Source organism: Hyaena hyaena, unplaced genomic scaffold (assembly GCF_003009895.1).
Source record: "Hyaena hyaena isolate Hyena2069 unplaced genomic scaffold, ASM300989v1 scaffold_196, whole genome shotgun sequence".
NCBI lineage: Eukaryota > Metazoa > Chordata > Mammalia > Carnivora > Hyaenidae > Hyaena > Hyaena hyaena.
Window position 1 is genome coordinate 466,370 of NW_024080828.1, and position 22,309 is coordinate 488,678.

Sequence of the window (22,309 nt, forward strand, 5' to 3'; positions counted from 1 at the left end):
TAATGCATGAAATGAATGATCATGAAGTTTTTGTCTGTGTAGGTGAACTGTGTTCATGATGTTTGATATGCCTACTATGGAATTGAAGGTGTGGAGAGTAAAAATATAAAGTGATTAAAACAAAAACTGAAACTGAGTGAGCTATTGAAGTAGATGGGGTTAACTATGTGGTTTTGCTGTTTAGAAATCTTGTGATAGGGCGTTGAAGTGAAATCACTATGTTTACATTGGAATCTTAGCAAGTTCCTAGTATTTTCAAAGGCCAGGTCCTCAGACATGCAGGTAGGCAATAACATTGAAATATAAGAAGAGATATCGCTTAAGTTAAGTGTATTGGTGTGGTGACAAAAATCTAAGTTTTTCTGTTCCTCAACACGCACATGCGCACACACACAGACAAACACACACAGGCAGAATATTGATGAGTTGCTTGTATGAACTTACCAATAAATCTAGACCAGTGATAAGACTGAAAAGTTTTGTTTTTGTTCTAAAGATACAGAAAGTTCTATGAATAATAAACTTGAGGTCTGCTCTTTGGCTACATTGATTAGACTTTTAAATTTTTTTAATATTTATTTTTGAGAGAGACAGAGACACAGAGTGCGAATGGGGGAGGAGTGGAGAGCAAGAGGGAGACACAGAGTCTAAAGCAGGCTCCAGGCTCTGAGCTGTCAGCACAGAGCCCGACCTGGGGCTCATACCCACGAACCATGAGATCATGACCTGAGCTGAAGTCGGACACTTAACCAACTGAGCCACCCAGGCGCCCCTTGATTATATTTTTCAACTAGTATCTTTTGAGAGTATAAAGGGAAAAACGAATAAATTAATGAAACAAGTAAAAGACCAAAATGAACTCATTATTGGACAACGTATTTATTTTAGGTACGAGGTTATGCACATATGCATAAGTGAATAGCAGAAAATAATAAAATAATGGCATGTATCAGTGAATATTTGTGAATCTAAACATTTCTTCCATTTATTCTTAATAAGGGGTAAAATGAAGGCAAACTCTGGATGTTTATAAGTGATGTTTATTTCTGTAAATGTGTTCAACTGGGGTAATGGAGTCACAGAGTACAAATCTCAGTCCCAGGCCTTGTGGTTGCTTTTGGATTCTCACAAACTTTTTCTTTTTACTGAATTATCTATTTTCGTGCATAAAAACAGATTTTATCTTGAAACCTCAGGCTTACAAAAAGATAACTTTCAATATTTATTGGAAGGGTGGAGAACAAAAATGTTCAGTGAATTTCTGCTATTAATTCAGACATATTGTATAATCATAGAACCTCAAGACAGACCATAGACACTAGATCAGATCTGGATTTAATGTGCTGAATTTTGGTTCAGAAATGAAGGGTAAAATATTTGTCTCCATGGGGACAGATCCATTACTGCACTTTTCAAAATGTCAAGGTTATATTTGAAAAGTAGTTGCAATTTTCTCCCATTTGATAAAGATAATTCTCTGCTTGTACTTCACACATAAAAATCTGTGACTTAATGAAAATTTGTCTTCACAGTGTTAGTATAATAATCCCAACCTGACATGGCTTAGAGCACAGTGTATTTTTTTTATAATCTCCAGATTCCAGGGAAGTAAAAACATGGTACTGTTGATGATTTAGTAATATTTTGTCATTCTCCCACTTCCACAGTCTTGTAGAAGGCCATAGCTTGTTTCAGAAACGTTGTCAAATAAGAAATATTAATCCATAAAAAAGGAAACCACATTCCTATATGTTTGAGATCTATCTATCTATCTATCTATCTATCTATCTATCTATCTACTTATCATCTGTGTCTATAACTATATAGCTATATCTATATCTGTTAGCCTACTCCAGGTAAGTTTAATTTTACTAGATAACAAATTTACATTTGTGTGTATTTGATATGCTCTAAGTCCTGATTATTTGCGTAATGGGAGTACAGCTAAATATTGCAGAATACTTTTAGAGGTTTTAAACCATCAAACCTGATTGTGGTACAAATGTTAAAATATTAATAGCTATTTAAGGTAGATATTAGATCGTGATGTTTATGGTATGGAATGACAAATACAAAATAAAATTCTCATAAATAATTTTAAGGAAAATTCTTTATTTTCCATTTATTTATTAGAAATCTTAATATAACAAATATTTTCAAATTCCATTTAAGGAAATTCTGGAGGATGACCAGGTGTAGAAAATCGATAACTAGAAGCATTAAATTAAAATTTCTAGGGGCACCGGGGTGGCTCAGTCGGTTAAGCGTCAGACTTCCGGTCAGGTCATGATCTGGCAGTTCGTGGGGTGGAGCCCCACATTGCTTCTGTGCTGGCAGCTCAGAGTCTGGAGCCTGTTTTAGATTCTGTGTCTCCCTCTCTCTCTCTGCCCCTCCCCTGCTCATGTTGTCTCTCTCTGTCTCAAAAATAAATAAAATAAAAAAATAACAATTTCTATCACCGCGCTAGTGATAGAGAGGATATATAGTCAAGATCTAAGAAGATTTAAATAATTCTGCAGATGTCAATACATAATTTGCCTTTACACTGGGCAATTATTTTTAGTCCATAAACATTCATATAGGAAAAACAGCACAACGAATATGGTCTTTCCTTGCAGAAATGAAACAGTGTATCTTTATGAGAAATACTCAAATGTGAAACATCACTTAGATTCAATTAAATATCACAATATGTTTTCTATATGTTAAAAAAAAAACAGGCATTTTCACTTGGGTTGTTATACATCATCTTCGCAACAACTTTGTGAAGCAATTATTTCTGTGTTTAAAGATAAGCAGATTAGATTTATAGAGACTAAGGAATTTATTCAGAATCTTAGCTAGTTGATTGTCGATGTGAATCTTAAAGGAGCTTATTTGGGCATCTCAATGAATATCTTATTTGTTCACTAAATATCTACTAAATTTCTAATATTCCTAATATCTCTGTGCTACATAATGGGCTACCTTGACTGAATTCAAGTAAACTTTGTTCTTCTTCTGTACGGAAGGTACTGCTTTTCTCTGGTTGCTTTCAAAACCTTCAAACTTATCATAAATTTAACTGCATATGCCTAGGTACTGTTTTCTTTACATTTAACATGCTTGTATTCCAATAAACTTCTTGATTCTGTACATTTATGTTTTTAACCAAATTAGAGAAATTTTAAGCCACATTTCTTCACACATTTATTTTATCCCTTTATCTTTTTTTCTCTCCTGAAACTGTAATTGTATATATGTTAGACCATTGTTAATTGTACTTACCCTCAGTCTGCTCATTTTTTGCATTTTGTTGTCTCTTTTATCTAGGTAGGTGATTTATATTGATCTGTCTTAAGATTCATTTACTTTATATTCAATTGTATTGTTAATCCCATTAGATAAAATTCTTATTTCAGATTGTTTTTTATTTTTTAATTTCTTTTTTATTTTTCTTTTTAGCTTCTATTTCTTTGTTGAGATTTTCCCGTTCATCATCAACGTATTTCCATATCCATGGAGATAATAAATACAATAGCTGCTTTAAACTCTGTTCTGATTCCAGCATCTTGGTAATCTCTAGTTTTGTCCTCATTGATTTTTTTTTCCTTGAGTGTGGCATTTTTTGTTTCTTTGACATTTAAGTAATTTGGATTTGTGTTCTGGATGTTGTGAATAATATATTGTAGAGATTCTGGATTACATTATATACTTCCAAAGATTATTGATTGGCTGATTGGTTGGGCTTTTTTTGTTTTTTTGTTTTTGTTTTCTTGAGCTATCATCTGGATAGAACTCAAATTGCAGTTTTTTCTGTGTGGGGCATGGCAGTTTCAGCCAGTTACTTATTTAGCTATAAAATTGTGTTTCTACCCTCACTTTTTAAAGATTCTCCCCCCAATTCCAGTCTCCTCTCTCTTAATTTTTCAATTGTGTCATTGTCCCAAACCCTGCCCTTTGGTTCATCAATCCAATTATTCAATAATAAGAAAGTTTTATCACTTCCATATTTTAACCACACAATATTGCTCTAATGCTGTCTGTCCTCAGGCTAAGAATGGTGAAACTAGGAAGTTCACCTAGGATTTATTTTCTTTTACCCAATTATAGCTCTGGGTAATATCTGCCTGCTTTGCTCAGTCTTCAGTGCCCTTAGATAGTTGTTTATTTTTACATATTCTCCCCCCCCCACCCGTAGTTTATTGTTGCTTTCTATGGAAGTGTTGGTCCAATAAAAGTTTATCAACCATTAGCAAAAGAGAAGTCCATGATCATTAACTTTAGATTTTCATCTTTAGTATTATAAGTATTTGAAGCTATGCATTTTTGGGGGTGCTTGGGTGGCTAATTCAGTTGGGATTGGAGTCTTGATTTCAGCTCAGGTCATAATCCAAAGGTCATGGGATGGAACCGAGCCTGCCCCTCTTCCCTAATTGTGCTTTCTCTCTTAAATAAATAAATAAATAAATAAATAAATAAATAAATAAAGCCATGCATTTCCTTGTAAATATTGCTTTTGCTATATCTCACATATTTTGATGTATCCAGTTTTTTATTATTTGTTATATTATTATCATTTATTCAAAATATTTTCTGGGCATCTGGGTGGCTCAGGGCATTAAGCATCCAACTGAAGCTCAGGTCAGGATCTCATGGTTCACAATTTTGAGCCCCATGTTAGGCTCTGTTCTGATGTCACAGATTCTGTGAATCTGCTTCAGATTCTCTGTCTCCCTCTCTCTCTTTCCCTCCCCTGCTCATACTCTCTCTCTCTCTCTCTCTCAAAAATAAATAAAAGCATTAAAAAATGTTTTCTTTCTAATATACCCTATGATTTCTCTTTGACTTAAGTTACTTGGAAGTATTTAATTCTCAAAATTGTGAAGATTTTCCCACCTTATACTATACATTTCTATTTAATTTCATTGTGTTCAGGTAAACCAGTCTGATTTTAATCTATTTAAATTTATCCCCAGTGCAATCTCTCCTAATGAACATTCTGTGTCCAGTTAAATAGAATGTATATTTAAATAGGATGTATGTTATTATTGAGTCTATAGTGTCAATTTGGTTAATATAATTGCTCAGATTCTTACTAAACATTATTCAATATTTCTAATAATTAATAAGTCTATTGAAATCTCATAATTGTGAATGTATTATTCTTTAAATTTTGTCAATATTCCATGAATTTTGAAAGTCTCTTATAAGGAGCATACATTTAGGATTGTTATATATTCTTGTTAAATTTTTCTTTTTTTCATTTTGAAATGTCTCTGATACTATTCTTTGTGCAAAGTACTTTTTTTTAATATTAAGATAACCACCTCAGTCTTTATAAGTAATTGTTTACATTGTATCTTTTCCCATACTTTAGATTTTAACTCATCTCTGCCTTTGTATAGAATATATAGTTGTAGGTAGCATATAGCTGTTTTTTTTTTTTAATTTAATACAGTAATCTCTGCTTTCAATTGACAAGTTTAGATACTTCACATTTAATCTAGTTATCAGTAAGGTAGGACATGTGTACCATGGTGTTGTTTATTTGTCCCATTGGTATTTTGTTTCTATTTTTTCTCTCTTTCTCAGTTTCATTTTGTGTTGAGAATTTTTTCCATATTTTTCATTTTTTTAGTCTTCCATTTTATCTCTACTGTTGAGACTGGTGGCAGCTACAGGGCTTGTAAAATTTATCTTTTACTCATCACAGTCCAGTTTCAGTAATGACACTTAATGAAAGAAGTAAGAACATTGCCACAGTACACTTCTATTTTTCTATCCCATTTATTGTGTAGTGTTGTCATAATTATCTGTCAAGTGTTATAATCCTCAATCAAATTGTTTATTTTTGCTTTAAACAAATAAGAATCTCTGAATTTTTTTAAAAAATGGAAAAATGGTTTCTATTTATCCATGCATTTACCATTCCCATCTCTATTCATTTTTCTGTGTAGATCTAAATGTCCATTTGACATCACTTTTATTTTATCTGAAAACTTCCTTTACATTTCTTTAGTGCAGTTATTCAGAAGAGGAATTCTCTTAGCTCGTTTGTCTGAAAATACTTGTATTTTTTTATTGGGCAGGAGGAGAATCTTATTGAAGTATAATGTATATACAATAAAATAAACCAATTTTAACTGTGTAATTTGATGAGTTTTGCCAAGTGTATACAATTGTGTGGCTATCCCAGGTGTGATATACCCAATCCCTGTCACCCCAAAATTTCCTTCATGCCTTCTTACAGTCAGCAACTTCCTCCCAACTACTAGCCCCCCGCAAAAATTAATCTTTGTGTCACAAGTTTTATCTTTCCTAGAATGTTATATAAATCACATCATATAATATGTGGTCTTTGTACCTCACTTTTTTTGCTTAGGATAATGTTTTAAAATTAACTTATGGTATTGTATATATCAATAGATCATTCCCTATGGTTATGTTCTTTTACTATTGAGTAGTATTCTGTTTGTATAAATATGTCACAATTTGTTAATCCATTAACTATTTAAAGAACGTTTGGGATATGTCTAGTTTGGGCATTTATGAATAAAGTTCTTTAAAAATTCAGATAGAAGATGTTGGGTGGATATACGTTTTTATATATTTTGAAATTACTTGGTATTACTTGAAACTATTATGTATAATGGAAACTACCAAAATGTTTTTTTCCCCCAAAGTGATGGCATTATTTTATATTCCCATCAATAATGTTTGAGATTTCATATAGATCCACAATCTCACTTGCTTTATCAGTCTTTTCAATGTTAATCATTCTAGCAATTATGTGATATTATCTCATGATTTAAATTTGCATTTCCCTAGTGACTGGTGCGTGGAGCATATTTTTATATGCTTATTTATCATATGTATATTTATGTCTTTCAAGTCTTCTGATCAATTTAAATTTTGTTATCAATACTGTATTAAAAGGATTCTTTACATATGCTAGATATGAATCCTCTTTGGATGTATGGTTTGCAAATATTTTCTTCCATGCTGCAGTTAACCTTTTCTTTTCTTGCCGGTATCTTTTTAAGAACAATAGTTGCTGATCTTGAAAGTGTTGAACTTGACAGGGTTTTGTAATGCTTTTGGCTTTTTTATTATTTTTAAGTTTTGTTTTGCTCCCTTTTTATTTGTTTTTGTCTTTGTTTTCTGGGGTTTTCTTTGTTTTGTTTTTGGAGAGAGACAGAAGGAGATGGAGAGAGGCAAAGAGAGGGATGGGGACAGAAAATCTGAAACATTCTGAATTTCTGTTTTTGTTTGTTTGGTTTCTTTGTTTTTGCTGTTGTTTTATCTCTAGTACTACGGTTTGGTTCTTTCTTAGAATTTCCATTTCTCTGTTTACATTGCCCATCTGTTCTTACATACCATTTACTTTAACAATAGATCCCCTTAGCATATTAATTATAGTTGTTTTAAATTTCTGGTTCTGATAATTCCAACATTCCTGCCTTGTGTGGTTCTTAAGCTTGCTCTGTCACTTCAAATGATTTTTGGCCATTAGGAATTCTTTGTATTTTTTTTTTATAGCTGTCCACGATGTAACAGGTAAAAGGAACTGCTGTAAATAGGCAATTAGCAATGTGGTGGTGAGGTAGGGGGTAAGGAAAGTGTTCTATGGTCCTATGGTTAGGTCCCAGGGTTTTAGTGAGCCTATGTCTCTGGAATGTGTACTTCACAAGTATTTCTTAGGTTTTCCTTACTCCTAACGTGGGAGAGGATAGTAGGGTAAGCTGCATTTTGTTCTTTCTCATTCTCAGGTCAGTTAGGTTATAAGACTCCAGCAGCTTAGGCTTTAGTTAACCAACTTTCCCTAGGGAAATACCTTGTTAAAGACTAGAGTGTTCTGGAGTACTTTTAATGGTTCCTTTCCCCTCCCCCTGCTAGAATCATAAGGTGAATTTTCTCTGGTATTTACGGTGAGATTCTGGTCAAGCTCACAAAACTGTAGGAATCTCCCCCACCCTTGAGCATCTTCCCATGAAGATTCTAACTCTCAGACTCGGCTACACTGAGCCTCTAGCCTCAATTACAGTTTATATTTTCCTATCCCAGCACATGTATCTGTGGCTGTTCCTCCCCCAGTGTGCCCCAGCAACCCCCAACTCCCTGTATCCACCTGTCTGCCTCTTGAGTCTCAGCAGTGATTTGCCCTGCATCCCCTTAACTCCTATAAAGTCAAGATTTATTGGCTTCTAAGTCTGTTCTGCTTTTTAGTTGTTAGGAAGGAATGGCAGACTCCTTACATGTGAAACTAAAAATCAGAAGTCCACTTAGTTTCTTGTATAGAATAATTCAGAAAAAGCAGAAATCATATATATATATGTATATATGTATATATAATTTATATATATAAATATATAAAAAATAAATATATATTTATTATAATAAACATATTATTATAATAAATATATATTTTATATAATATTTATATAATTTATTTAATTTATATAATTTATATATAGTTTATAAATATAAAATAATATATTTATTATAAATATATAATATATTTAATAAAGAAATTTTGACACATTCCCTTTAAGATCTGGAATAAGACGAAGATCTGCTGTCAGCAATAATTATTAGCCTTCCACTGGATGTCTTGCCTGTTACTCTAAGATATGAAAACAAAACCTACCTAAACAGCAGATTTCTACATTATTGTGAGTACTCAAAATGCTTTCAGGTGTCTAACTACAGACACGTTTTTGTCAAGGGTGAACTTGACAATCTGATATCATTCCTTCGCATCTAGTTTTGGATAGTGGTGATAATGAGGATGATGACAACGGTTATCCTTCATAGACAAATCTTATACCCAAAAAAATCTGAAAACTAAGCATTTTGGGGAACTTTAATTGGTGGTAAAATCCTTTCCTGACCAAATCTTATTTGTCATCACGTGAAATGGACTCACAAGAAGCTATTTATAGTCTTTATTCTATTTAGTGCTAAAATTCATGTATTTTGCTGCAGAATTATTCATGTAGGCTTCTCCAGGACCCTTGATTGGTGTTATGTGGCATCCAGTATATGATCCTTCTTACTTCACATTCTCAATTCCATGGCACCTATGACTCTGAAGGTTTCTGGAAGTAGCCTATTAAAGGAAACACTTATTAATAGTATATTTTATTATATAATCTTCCAAACAGTACTATGAGATAGATACTAATATTATTACCATTTAACAGATGAGAAAGGGGACGGAAAGAGAGGTTAAATAAACACTTAAGGATACACAGCTTGTAGGTAGCAGAACTGAGGTTTAACTCTGGCAGCCTGGATCCAAAGCTCACAAACTTTCTACCACTTCTTTCACTAATGGTAGGTGGGGGCAGGGAATACTTTCTTTTCAATCCTACCTACTCCACTCTAAGAAAACTGAACCTTGCCCTTTTTCATTAAATTAAAAGAGAACTCTAACCTCTCCTTTAAAATTTGGAATCTATACCATACTACTAAAATATGAAGGTCCTTTTATATCACTTATTCTCATCTATCCAAATCATTCTGCTCTGTTTGTTATACTGAATATTGTTTTCTAATGAAACTCTTTCCTCTTGACATACCTGAGCTGGTTTGGTATTCTTTCTATACCTCTGTGAATATTCCTTTTGTTTTGTTTTTGGCTTTCTCTTATGCCTCAAAAAAACTTAAGTATTCAACAAAGCAATGCTTTTACTTCTTCAGTTTTCTATTTAGACTATCTTTCAGCCATGTTTAACTCTCCGTTTCTGACTTGGATACAAAGGAACCACATCTTGAAAGGTTCTAGATGGTTATTTCCTCATCTGCTGGTAAGTTCTGAGACTTGTCTGTGCTTGAAATCCAAGAGCCATAGTCAGAGAGACCACAGAGCAGTCCATGGAATATGCAAATAGACAGGCTCACTTTCTTCTTAATGGCAATAGCACAAGTTTTGCAAACCCTCACTCTGCCTAACGATACAGAAGATTTAGCCCATTGGAAAGAATTGGGTCCCAGAGTATCATAAGGAGTCGCAAACAGGTCTGATTCATGGGATGTTGCTATGGTAAACTTCACCCACTTGATTATAAGCCCTTGGTGGGCAGGGCCTGCTTATTCTATTGTGCTTATTTATTTTTCTTTCAGGAATTAAATAGTGCCCTGGATGTCACAGTGCTGTGAATTAAATACCTTAGCCTAAGACAAAAGGTAATTAGTAGAGCTGAGAGAAAGGTGCTTTTCAGAATACATGTCACTTGGTTCCTTGCCAAGAGGAAAACTGCAGAAAAGTTATTCATCAAAAGTTGGCATTCTAGTTTTAGCTCCCAACCAATCCAATGAGTAAATGTGGAACAAAGCACTTTCTTTATACCTAGCTTTGTTTATTTACATTTTTCATTCGTCAAATAAGAGAAATCTATCAAATTTCCAGCATATACAATGAGGTTGAGCACATGATAGATTTTATTAAAGGATTTGTATAAATATCTTAAAATATATATAGGATAATTTCAGAGTGGCTAAAATGTATCATAAGTAGGAAAATATGCAATATATTATACATATATATGAATATTATGTATACATACATATGAGCTCATTTTAATAAAAGCATCCACAAGTGTCTGTGAGTGTGAATAGGGAAGAATAAATCCCTAGAAGGAAAGCAAATTTGTTATAAATAAAATAGTTACAAAGTTCAATGAAAGAATCTTCAAAGTAATAAAAATCAAAAAATAAACAGAACAATTTATATGGCCAAGCAAATAAGATTACCACCCAAGGTAGGAAGGCTATTAGTGCATAACTATGTCATAAATAAAAATAAAGTTTCAGTACAGAAGTGCAGCTTAATTCAAATTTGAAAGCAAAGGGGATCATAATATTCCATTAGCACATGGAAACAATTGTGTCATTGCATCCCTTTTAATCTGAATATGTGCTCTACTGATTATTTGTTGTTCTTATTTTTAGCAAAAGTGAGGTGTTTGGAGTTTAAGCTCAAGCATGGAGAATTTTAATATTAGCTTTTCCTATACAGTTAAGCACATTTACCTATATTCGTGATTTATCAAGCTCTATTACTATACCTTTTTGAACAAATTGCTTCTCACATGCAAGAGTTTTGAGTAGTTATTACTTGGTTTTGCACTTTTCTTTTTGAAATTTGTGAATGGACAATACATTTGCATGGTTCAAAATTCACAGTGGTGTTCAAGTTCACAACTTTTCCTGAGCCCATTGGAATGATGATGTTTCAAGGCAGTCAACTGGTCCAGAAACTCTAAGAAAAAAGACAGGAGCATTCAGGGAAACACAAGATAAGAGTAGTGGCTTACCAAGAAAGGATGCAGATGGACAGCAAGAAGGGGTCCTCTGTCTCTCCTTGGCAAATCAGCTGGGGTTATTGGAAAATTGGTGGAGATCGAAGGTGCGCCGGCAAGTGGGTGAAGGCCCTGGAAAACGGCAAATACTGGGAGGTGTGCCAGCTGAGGACTCAGAAAATTTTGGTTCATTTCTGAGAAAAAGCTTCCTTGTGACCCAGAAATGAAGGAAGGAAACAGTAGCTCCTCTGGGGGTGGGAGATATTCACAAATTTCAACTGAGATATTTCTCCTCTCTCTTCCCTACAAAATGAAAACACCTAAACATGGAGTGGGGATGGTTAGCACCGGTGCTCATGGTACACTGGTGAAAACTCATTGCAGCCAGGGGAAGAAAATAAGAAAAGAGAAACGTGAAGCCCTGGAGGAGGGGCATAAAGATCTACTGGACTCAGAACTGCAAAGCAAGCTATGGGACTGAGAAGAGAGACATAGCGACTAAGACGAAGACTTAATCAGAACAATAGGGAACAACTGCAGATGTAGCACCCATCCCCAAGCACACACCCAGGAAAAGAAGCACAAGTAGCATATAATTTGCAAAAGACAGAACCTCACTGGGACCCAGTATAAAGGGAACACTAAAAGCATGGAAGTAAAAAGTCCTCTGAAAACCCCTAAACACACAGTATTATTAGAAGAATTTGAAACCTGTGGTACACTGACAGTAACCATAGCAACGACAAATCTGAAAATTCCGGTTTAGTAAGTTAAATAAATTGTTCCCCCCATCAGAGTCCTAGCAGGAAGAAAAGCATGACCATTTCCAAGTGTGAAAACTATTTCCTATACTCTCATCTGTCCTGCACAAGATGTACATCTTTCAAGAATAATCTAGAAAGCATACAAAAAACTAAGAAAAAAATGGCACATTCCTAAGAAACAGAGCAATCATTAAAACCAAACTCAAATATAACAGACATGTTGGAATTAACCTGAAAGGGAATTTAAAATAACTACAATAATGATGTTAAAGGCTCTAAAGGAAAAAATAGACAACATGTAAGATAGGTGGTTAAATTTAGAAATTATAGTGCAGAGTCCAATGAACACAACAAAAATGCATAACACATTAACAAGGAATGTGTTTAATAGGCTTAATAGTAATCCAGGTACAGTTAAGGAAGGAATCCATATACTGGAAGACAGGTGTACAGAAATCACCCAGGATGGAATGCAGAATATGATGAAGGAGCCTACAGATGAATGAGATAAACACAGTGAAGCGAGTGGGGAAGAAAAAAAATCAACCTAAGTATCTGGAAAACAGTGTTTTGACTGCATAATCCAAGGGTTAAGGTCAAAATAACTAAAGGGATAGAGCATTTTAGTTGGTAAACTTGTTTCACCTATACCTATGGGACATATTATCAAACTGCTTTATATGAATACTAGACTTGAACAAGTAAATACACTTTAGATACAGTCTGAGATCTCACTGAGAGAGGAAGAAAGGGGGTATGTCATAAGAACACTGGAGGCGCCTGGGTGGCTTAGTCGATTAAGCGTCCAACTTTCGCTTAGGTCATGATCTCGTGGTTCGTGGGTTCGAGCCCCGTGTCGGGCTCTGTGCTGACTGCCAGCTCAGAACCTGGAGCCTATTTCAGAGTCTGTATCTCCCTCTCTCCCTGACCCTCCCCTGCTCACGCTGTCTCTCTCTCTCTCTCTCAAAAATTAAAAAAAAAAAAAAAAGAACACTGGAGCCAGTTTTTAAAAAAAGCTCTCAGTGACCAAGGCTGAACTAATTTGAACAAAATAAATAGGTAATAGAATTAGATTTACCCCCAAATAAATACATATCCGTGAATCTGAAGTCTTCAGGTTTCAGCCAAACAGGTAAAAAGATTGGAAATCATTACTGCATTTCCCCAAACTGGATCATTAGGTGCATCCAAAGAACTAAAGCTCGTGAGGTTGGCTTACCTGGAGTAGGAACTGCGGTCAAGGATCACGTATGTAGTGGATTAAGAATCGCCAGACTGTGTAGAGTCTGCAGGAGGTGAGAAGCTCCTAGAGGCTGCAGTTAGAGGAGACTCCCAACACCTTCCCGGGCTCTTCCTCCAAGAACTCCACCAGATTTTCACTGGGAGATCTGAGAAAGCTCCTTAAGTGACCTTGACAATGAAAGAGGATAGTAGGTATTGTGAAACTCTCCCAGACCCTTCCTCTCTAAAAGACCCAACCTCTAGGACGGAGGACATCACTAGAAGGCAAATCTGGAAATGTATTCCAGTTTGGGGAAAGAAAATACACTCCACTCTAGACCCATCTTACCTCAATGTCATGGCCAGCGAGGAGCCACAGTCAACAAGAAAGAGGGCTTCAAAGAAATATACTAGTAACACTAGAGCTGGAGAAAAGACTAGTGGATAGGAGTGAAGAAAACTATACCCCTGGAGGAGAAGCAGAAATACTTCATAGTCCAAATCCCCAAGACAGGCCCATGAAAAGACAATCAGAAGATTAGAGCATACCCCTTTTCCTCCATAATCTATCACAATATTAACAAACTTCCAGAAGTAATAAAGGTGGATTATAGAAAAAGGGCTCCAAGACATAGACTCTCTCTAAAAACAGTACAGTGGAAAACTGAAAGCCAAGAGGGGAGAAAAATAAGATCCCCAGAGTAATCCAAAGCCTGTGGTGCTTATAGCTAAAATAAACATTAACTGGACCCAAACTCCTAGGCATGTTAATGTAAGTCCTCATACTAATGACATGTTTACCTCAGTTAGTATTGCTTTGTACACTATGTCTGGTCTCAACAAAATTCATAAGGCATGCTAATAGGCAAGAACAAACACCATCTGAAGAGACCAAGTATGAGAACCAGGTTCAGATATAAAAAAGATATTGGAATTATCTCAGGAAACTTTAATTAACAATGAATAATATGGTCCAAGCTCTCGAGGAAAAAGTGGACAATGTGCAAGACCAGATGGAATATCAGCAGAGAGAGATGGGACCTATAAGAAAGGATAAAAAGGAAATGCTAGTAATTAAAAACAATATTAGCAATGAAGACTGTCTTTGGTAGGTGCATCAGTTGACTTGACATGGCTGAGGAAAGAATCACTGAACTTGAACATAAATAAATAGAAACTTCACATGTTGCAAAGGCACAGAGCCAAAAAGGAGGAATAAAGGATGGAATGGAATGGAATGGAATGGAATGGAATGGAATGGAGAACATCAAGAACTGTGGAACAATATCAAAAGTTGCAATATGCACATACTGAGAATGTCAGAGAAGACAGAAGGGAGCAGAAGAAATATTTGCCAAAATAATAATGGCTGAGAACTTTCCAAATGAATGGCAGATACCAAACCACAGAATCAGAAGTTTAGAGAATGGAATACTCAAAATATACATCATAGAGTTAAACTGCAGGGGAAAAAAAAGAAGATAAAGAGAAAATATTAATGGAATCCAAGGATTAGGGAACACTTTCCACGCAAAAGAACAAGATAAAAATGACAACGGATTTCTCATTTTAAAAAATACTTAACATGAGTGGAATGAGATCTTTAAAACGTTGAAAGAAAAAGGTGGCATCCATGAATTCTATATCCATTGAGATTATCCTTCCAAAGAAAAAAGAAATACTTTCTCAGATAAACAAAAACTGGGAGAATTCCCAGACAGCAGACTTGCTCTGCAAAAAATGTTAGAAGATTTTTAAGCATAAGGAAAGAGATGTAGATCAGACAGTTGAATTTACATAAAAGAAAGGAGAGCATCAGAGAAGGAATAAATGAAGGTAAAATAAATTCTTTCCATTTGTCTCATTCTTCACTGATCTAAAGGACAACAGTTGGTTTGGGGCAAAAATAGTAATATTTTTGATGTGTATATGGATAAGTGAAATAAATAATAGCAATGTCACAAGACAAAGGAGATTTGGGATACTAGGTTATAATGAATTTGCGCTATGCATAAAGCAATATATTGTGATTTGAAGAGGTATTTCCATAATTCTAACATGTATATTGTAAACACTAAGAAAACCACTAAAAAAAGGTTTTGTTTTATTTTGAAAAGGAAGTTTAAATGATGGAGCCAGAAAGGAAGTAAAATTAAGTCATATAAAATATACAGTGAGTTTATACTGATATAAATAAATGATTAAATAAACAAGAGGCTGAGAAGAAGCAACTCTTCCTAACAAAAAATTTTTAAAAAAGAATTAATAAATACAGAATGACTGAGGGAATTAAAAACCACCTCTAGAACAATATAGCAATCATTGCTGTAGTCAAGATCCATTGATGAATGCTAAGATTGGTTGGCAAAATATAAGAAACAGATTTTTATGCAGTCTCATCTCAGATTATCTCTCAAAACACGTGGTATTTACAAAGGGGAAGCAGTGACTTTATAGTGAAATCTTCAGACACCATCTTATTTTAGTGATCAAGATTAACATCCTCAAAATGCATACCTTTAAGATTACTGTGAGCAAAGATAATGCAAATCCAAATTGAGGCGCATTCTTGAAAATACATGACCAGTACTCTTCACAAGTCTCATACAATCGACTGGGCCCAGGGCATCAGGAACTGTCAGATTGGAGAAAACTAATGAATCATAACAAGTGAATGTAAGAGAATTCTTGGTTGGATTCTAAAACAGAAAATGAACATTTGAAAAACTGGCATTACCTGAATAAAATCTGTATTTCAACTATTTCTTTTGAGGGGAGAAGTTTGGAGAAATAGCAACCCATTTATTATTTTTTCAACTTTTCTCTAAGCCTAAATTATGTCAAAAAAAAAGTTTTTAAAGAGTCAAAGTACCTCCCAGCTCTATTTCCATGAACTCTATTCTGTCTTCATTCTAAACTTCATGTTTATCTTTTCAGTGATGATTTATGCAAATATAAGGAAATGTCAATATATGCTTATTTTTCCCCTTTCTTACATGCTAGTGGCATACTTTATGTATATATATATATATAAAATATATATTATATAAGTATATATATATTATATTTTTTTCTTCCAACCAAAAGTATAATAAATATCTGTTTATCCACACCTTCACTGTGTGGAGCCTAAAGGTTTCAATGTGTTTCATGATAAGGTATTTTGTTATTTTTCTAATAGCATCATGGTGTTACTGTTCCTCTTATAATTGAATAAATTGAGTCTTAAAGAGGCTGCGTAACCTTGTATACATAGCTAGGATCACTCAATGTTGAGTCTATATAGAGGTAGTCGTCCTGTGGAATGAAGTGAACTAGGGCGGTGTACCATGTAAGCAAACTGGGCAGATATTTACATTAAATTGCTCAATAGACAGAAACGGGCCATATGATGTCAAATAACCATTCTAATTTATTTACTTTCCTATTCTTTTCATTTATCTCTGTTACAGATTTATTGATTTTGTATTTATGTAGTCATTCCATCCTGAATTTATACCTAGAGTACATACCACAAAATATAGAATCCAGAACTTGAAACAGGCAAAATTAAATTCTGGTAGTAGAAGTCTAGATAATGGTTACCCTTGGTAGACTAATAATTGGCAGAGTGAACTGGGAAGCTTCTAAGATATTCTAAAGCTGGATACTATGTATGTGTTGTGTACTTTTTCTATGCATATCTTAGAATTCAGTAAAATGTTTACCAAAAACATAGTCCATGCTTAAACCCTTACCAGGTAGTTTAACCGAACACTTGTCTGTGTTCATGTTCTTTATTCTACCTTAGTAAGGAATAAGTAGGGTGTTCTCATTGATTCTTCTCTCTAGCCAAACCTTGGCACAAGGATAAAATTTACATATTTAGATGTGCAGGAAATATTAAATTTTTGTATATAAGTTAAATAATGATTTGACTTCTGTTGATTCTAGGATGGCATAAGGATATGGAGTATTAATTTGATACAGGAAAGTCATATAAAGGTCCATTGGCTTCCGTCATTCTTGGTAACTGCAGGCATGCTCAGGGTTCAACCTTACTTAGCTCTTTGAACGTAGACTTCCAACAAGCCTAGGTAAAGAAATCTACCTAGACTGAGAGCCTTGAGCTCCAAACTCCCTAAGTGTACCATAAAGCCAGTCTTCTCTGAGTTTGGCAATTTTCTCTCTGTGTTGCCCAGTGTATATCAGGGTTCTCCAGAGAAACAGAACTAATATGATATTTTAGCAGATATGATATTAGCAGAACTAATATGATATACATGAGAACAGATATATCGATATATTTCTATATAGATATCATACTATATTTATAGCTGTCCATTTATTTATTGAGAGAGAGAGATTGAGATTTATTATAGGAATTGGCTCACACAGTTAAGGAGATTGAGAAGTCCCATGGCCTGCTATCTGCAAGCTGGAGAAGTAAGAAAGCCAGTGGTATATAATTCATTCCACACCCAAAGGCCTGAGAACCAAAGGTCTGAGAACCCGGAATGCCCATGTCTGAGGACAGGGGAAAATGGATGTTCCAGCTCAAGTCAAAAGAGCAAATTCATCCCTTCTCTGCCTTTCTGTTCTAGACAGGCCCTTAGGAGATTGAATGACACCCACCTACATTAAAGAGGGAGATCGGCTTCACTCACTCCACCAATTCAAATGCTAATCTCTTCTAGAAACACTGTAACAAACGCTCAGATGGAATGTTTTACCAGCTCTCTGGGCATCCCTTAGCCCAGTTAAATTGAAATGTAACTAACCATTACTCCCAGGAGGGTGGTCTGTGCTCTTCATTGTTTCAGGACTAGGAACCTCTCTCTCCTCTTAACTCTTGAAAATATCACCAACTCTCTTGCTGTGCTTGTTCCCCAACCCACCCTCACTCCAAAACCTCAAAATTCTCTCTTCATGCTTCCCACAAGCAAAGGATTCCATTGTCAAAGGCTTTGAGAAATAAAAATGTAAATACCAGGAAGGGAAGATATCTTCAAGGGACGCTACAGATGCACTCAGCAGCCTGTACAGAGATATAAAAAAGTTTGTTTGTTTTTTTTTTAAAGAGAAAGAGAAAAATACAATTAGAGAAAAAAATTTCAGTGAACTTACCCTGTTATGTATTTTCCAAAGAATCAAATTCTGGTTTCAGGTACTATACAAGATTCCCTAATGGGCATTTTTGTGCTTCTGAAACTATCAAGATGGAGAATATTGCATTTATTAGGATACTTCTAAAAGATTGTCATTTTCGTGATCGGAAAGAAAACGTTGATAAGCTGTTTTGGGGGAGGAAGAAGGGGGGCAATGATTAAAACCTTCAGAGACAAATAAATCGTTAAAGAGTATGTTTTATTAGGTACAAAGAAATGGTTGTTCTTATCCTGACTAAATACTACTTAATGGTGTTTCAGAACACAAAGTAAAAAGCAGTCATACTCATACCATATTTACATGTCATTCTCTGGAGACTGAAGATCAACTTTGCATCTCCCTTTATCACAGGCTTTACTAAATTCTTATTTAACATTTTAGGCATGTTACAATTTAACTTTTTAAATATATTTTAAGTCATCCCAGCAACCTACGTTATATCTGTAAACCCTACAGAGAAGCCAGTGTAATTATTTAATCGTATTAAATGTCATGATTAAAGGCTGGTTTCCTGCGTTTGTATTATTTTTAAGTATCGAGATCGCAATAAAACACTCACACTTACTTTCCTAAGTGCTGAAATAGAACTATTAGATTTTCTGAGAGCGAAATCAGATACTCAAGCTTCTCCTTTATGCTTCTTCGTTACCCCTGTTTTGTTTGTTTTTCTCCAGATTGTGTTTTTTAATGGTTGGAACGGTGGGGAGAGCAGGCGTGGTGGAGAGCGGGTAAAGACGTGTGTGTGAAGGGGGAGGCTTCATTGTACAGAATGGTCATTAACTGTGATGCAAACGCCAATGTTTCCATGGAAACCTCTGTCCACTACAGAATATACTAGAGCAATTTTTGAACCATTTGTCCATTTGATTAATTATGTCTTTGTGCCGAAGGCAGCTTGGCTTGATTGTCTCATCATGTATTAGGGAAGCTACTGCTCTAACAAATGGGCCTATTGTTTTGGGCCTATTCATCTTGGTGCATCCCTGCGAGCTGATAGACATTTCAACAAAATGACTGTCCCTTAATGAGCTGCAGCCTGTCAGAATTGTTTAGGGCTTCATGCGAGGCGCAGACCATGGTCATGACAGCCTCAGTTATTATGACAATGAGTAGGATGTCTATAAAAGAGTCTATATAAATACAATGACCCTCGTTTTGATATTACATAGTTGCTTTTTAATTATCAAACTTCTGTGTATTATAGTCCGAAAACACTCCTGAATTTTGTTCCAACATAATCTGTAGAGTTTTCTGACAAACTAAGTGAACATGACCACCAAATCAAAAAGAGTAAAATATTTTTTTTCATAATCTGATAGGATTGTTCTTGGTTTCTAATTACCTGAAAAATACTATGAATGCAGTTATGGGAACTGGCTAATGGAAGCTAAGCCAACCTTTGTTATATTATGATGATATTCGTGTTGAGTTGTTAGCTTTCTAATATGAGTGCAAGCTGATTTTACTTGGACAAATATCTCTTAAAAAAATAACAAAGCAAAGCAAAAAATAATACTTAAAAAAAACTTGAGGAGGACCCATAATGTTTACAGAAAAATAAATATGTTTTCAGTAAGTAGGACAAATAAAACATTTTTTCTAGTATCTCAATACACATGAGATGGTTGAATAACAGCCTCGTCTAGGTTGAGAGTACACACCTGTTGATTTTCTCTGAAGACTTGGGAGTATTATTATCCCAAAGTCCAAACATCTTTCACGGGGATCAGTACTTAATAATGATGTGTTTCCTGCCCACAGTAAATTGTAATAATTCTGCTAAAAAAGAAAGAACATATTGGCAATTTTGATTTCATGTTTGCTCAAAGCAAGAGCAAATTCTCCTTCAGAACAGATGAATGCACTTTATAAGAGGGATGGTGTGCCAGTCACAGCCAGAGTCAACATGCCTGAAACAGCCCCTTTGCCAAAAGTTAATTATGACACTTAAGAAAAGCTTCCTACATGTTTTTAAATTGTATATTTCAGTTTTGCTTCCCTAGCTCTTCTGTGCTGGGAACCGTCGTGGTCGATGCTGTATTTCTCCGTACAGAATCAGTGATTAAGTTGTGTCCCCAAAATTCACAGATGGAAATCACCACTCTTAGCTACCAACAGCCCCACTTAATCAGTTAATAACTGGGATTAAACTTAATTCAGATTAATTTGTATTAGTATAGAGTTGGTAAATCAATTGCTTTCATATTAATTTACATGTTGTCTAGACATGACATCATGTTAATTCTTTGTGTGGTTCAACTAATTACAGACTTTCTGGGTAACAGATGCAAACTTTTTGTTTAAAGCTCTAAACATAAATCAAGGTTAGAGTGGTGGTCCAGCTTATTTTAGGTTAGGCTATTTTGTTTTTTTGTTTTTAAATTGGTACAAAGCTACATATTAAAGTCTGGAATGGAAATAATTTAATCAGTTTAACAGGGAAATGACTTCTGATAAAGACAAAGAGAGACACATGTAATTGTTAGTGAGATAAATTTTAGAAAAATGAGAAAATTGTTAGAAAGTGAATGAAAATCCCTGCACTCAATTGGTGTATAAGAGACAGAAATATTATTAAAATGATTCTTACTTGCAAATTTCAGCTTGAGCTTCTACCTGTTCCATTCAGGGTCTGAACTTCACATAATAGAGTAGCTCTCCTGTGGACAGTGTTTATTTAATTCTGATAATTCACTTAATTCTTATATCTTTTGAACATCTCAGAGTTTAGTGGTCTTAATTTTCTGAGTACAGTAGGTAGCTGTGATAAAAAGTAAGCCAATTAAAATAAATTGGAAATATTTCCTTCTTTTCTTATTACTCTCCAGAATCCAAAACTAAAATTGGTGGTCTATGTCCAGATTGGTGAGACCTAATCAGAGGTCATTTGTTTACCAGTGTACAAATGTTCCTTAGAAATCAACATTTATAAAAACCCCAACCATTAAATTTCAGTTTTCCTTATTTGGCTTATATTGGAACTTTAAGATGGACAAGTCCAATAGAATGAATCATTATTTTCCTTTTTTAAAATTTTCCTGAGTGGGGGCGCCTGGGTGGCTTAGTGAGTTAAGCATCTGACTCTTTGTTTCAGCTGAGGTCATGATCTCACAGTCTGTGAGTTCAAGCCCCACATTGGGCTCTGTGCTGACAGCATGGAGCCTGCTTGAGATTCTCTGCTTTCCTTCCTCTCTTTCTGTCCCCCCCTCCCCCACTTGTGCTCTCTTTCTCTCCCGCTCTCAAAGTAAATAAATAAACTTAAAAAAAAATAAATAAGTAGATATAGATTTCCCGAGTTGATTTAGGAAATGAGCTTTCCCCTCTTCAAAACGTATGTTACAGATACCTGGTTTCTTTAATTCAATGTCAGTTATACGTTATGCATTTTACAACCCCACTCTTATTTATTGGGAAATCCAATTTCTCCCTACAAAAATGGCATTGACTTGTACACACATGAGAAAGTCACTATAGAAGACAAAAAGACTCCATGTTATGTCAAAGGGATTCGTGTATTCTCTATTCTGGGATGGACAGCAATGTTGAAATGCCAACACAATGCTACCTCTGTTCCCCAGCTTGTTCGGTGTATCATGTATTACTCTTGAGCATGAAATTCTACTGTTAGTAATTGGGCTTTTCTTGTTGTTCTTGTTGTTTTGTAATCTATAAGGAAGACTGCCCCTAGCAGTAAAATGCTTGAAATTTTAATCCTCTTGAAGATATCTTTAAGTGTAAACACACATTAACATCCTAAGCATTATGCTATTTACCTATGTACCACTAGTGATACCTACTTTCACCTTTATCCCTGAATAAATCTTAATTTGAGAGTTTTATAAAGTTTTAGTTTCAAAATATCACTTTTTAAGACTTTGTAAACAGTTTTAC

The 22,309-nt window shown here is 34.7% G+C and overlaps 1 long non-coding RNA gene across 4 annotated transcripts; it reads right to left on the reverse strand.

Annotated features, from left to right (window-relative positions):
- Positions 1–8,919: 8,919 nt before the first annotated feature.
- Positions 8,920–19,140, reverse strand: LOC120238015. 4 transcript variants are annotated; one of them, XR_005530118.1, is made up of 7 exons: positions 18,978–19,140; positions 18,377–18,543; positions 18,240–18,287; positions 15,788–15,969; positions 13,269–13,459; positions 11,052–11,245; positions 8,920–9,091 (listed from the first exon to the last, which is right to left on the reverse strand). It is a non-coding gene; the product is annotated as an uncharacterized LOC120238015 (long non-coding RNA). The 4 variants fall into 4 exon arrangements; XR_005530119.1 differs by having other exon boundaries at positions 15,788–15,923; positions 18,031–18,287; XR_005530116.1 differs by having other exon boundaries at positions 18,031–18,287.
- Between the last annotated feature and the right edge of the window lie 3,169 nt (positions 19,141–22,309).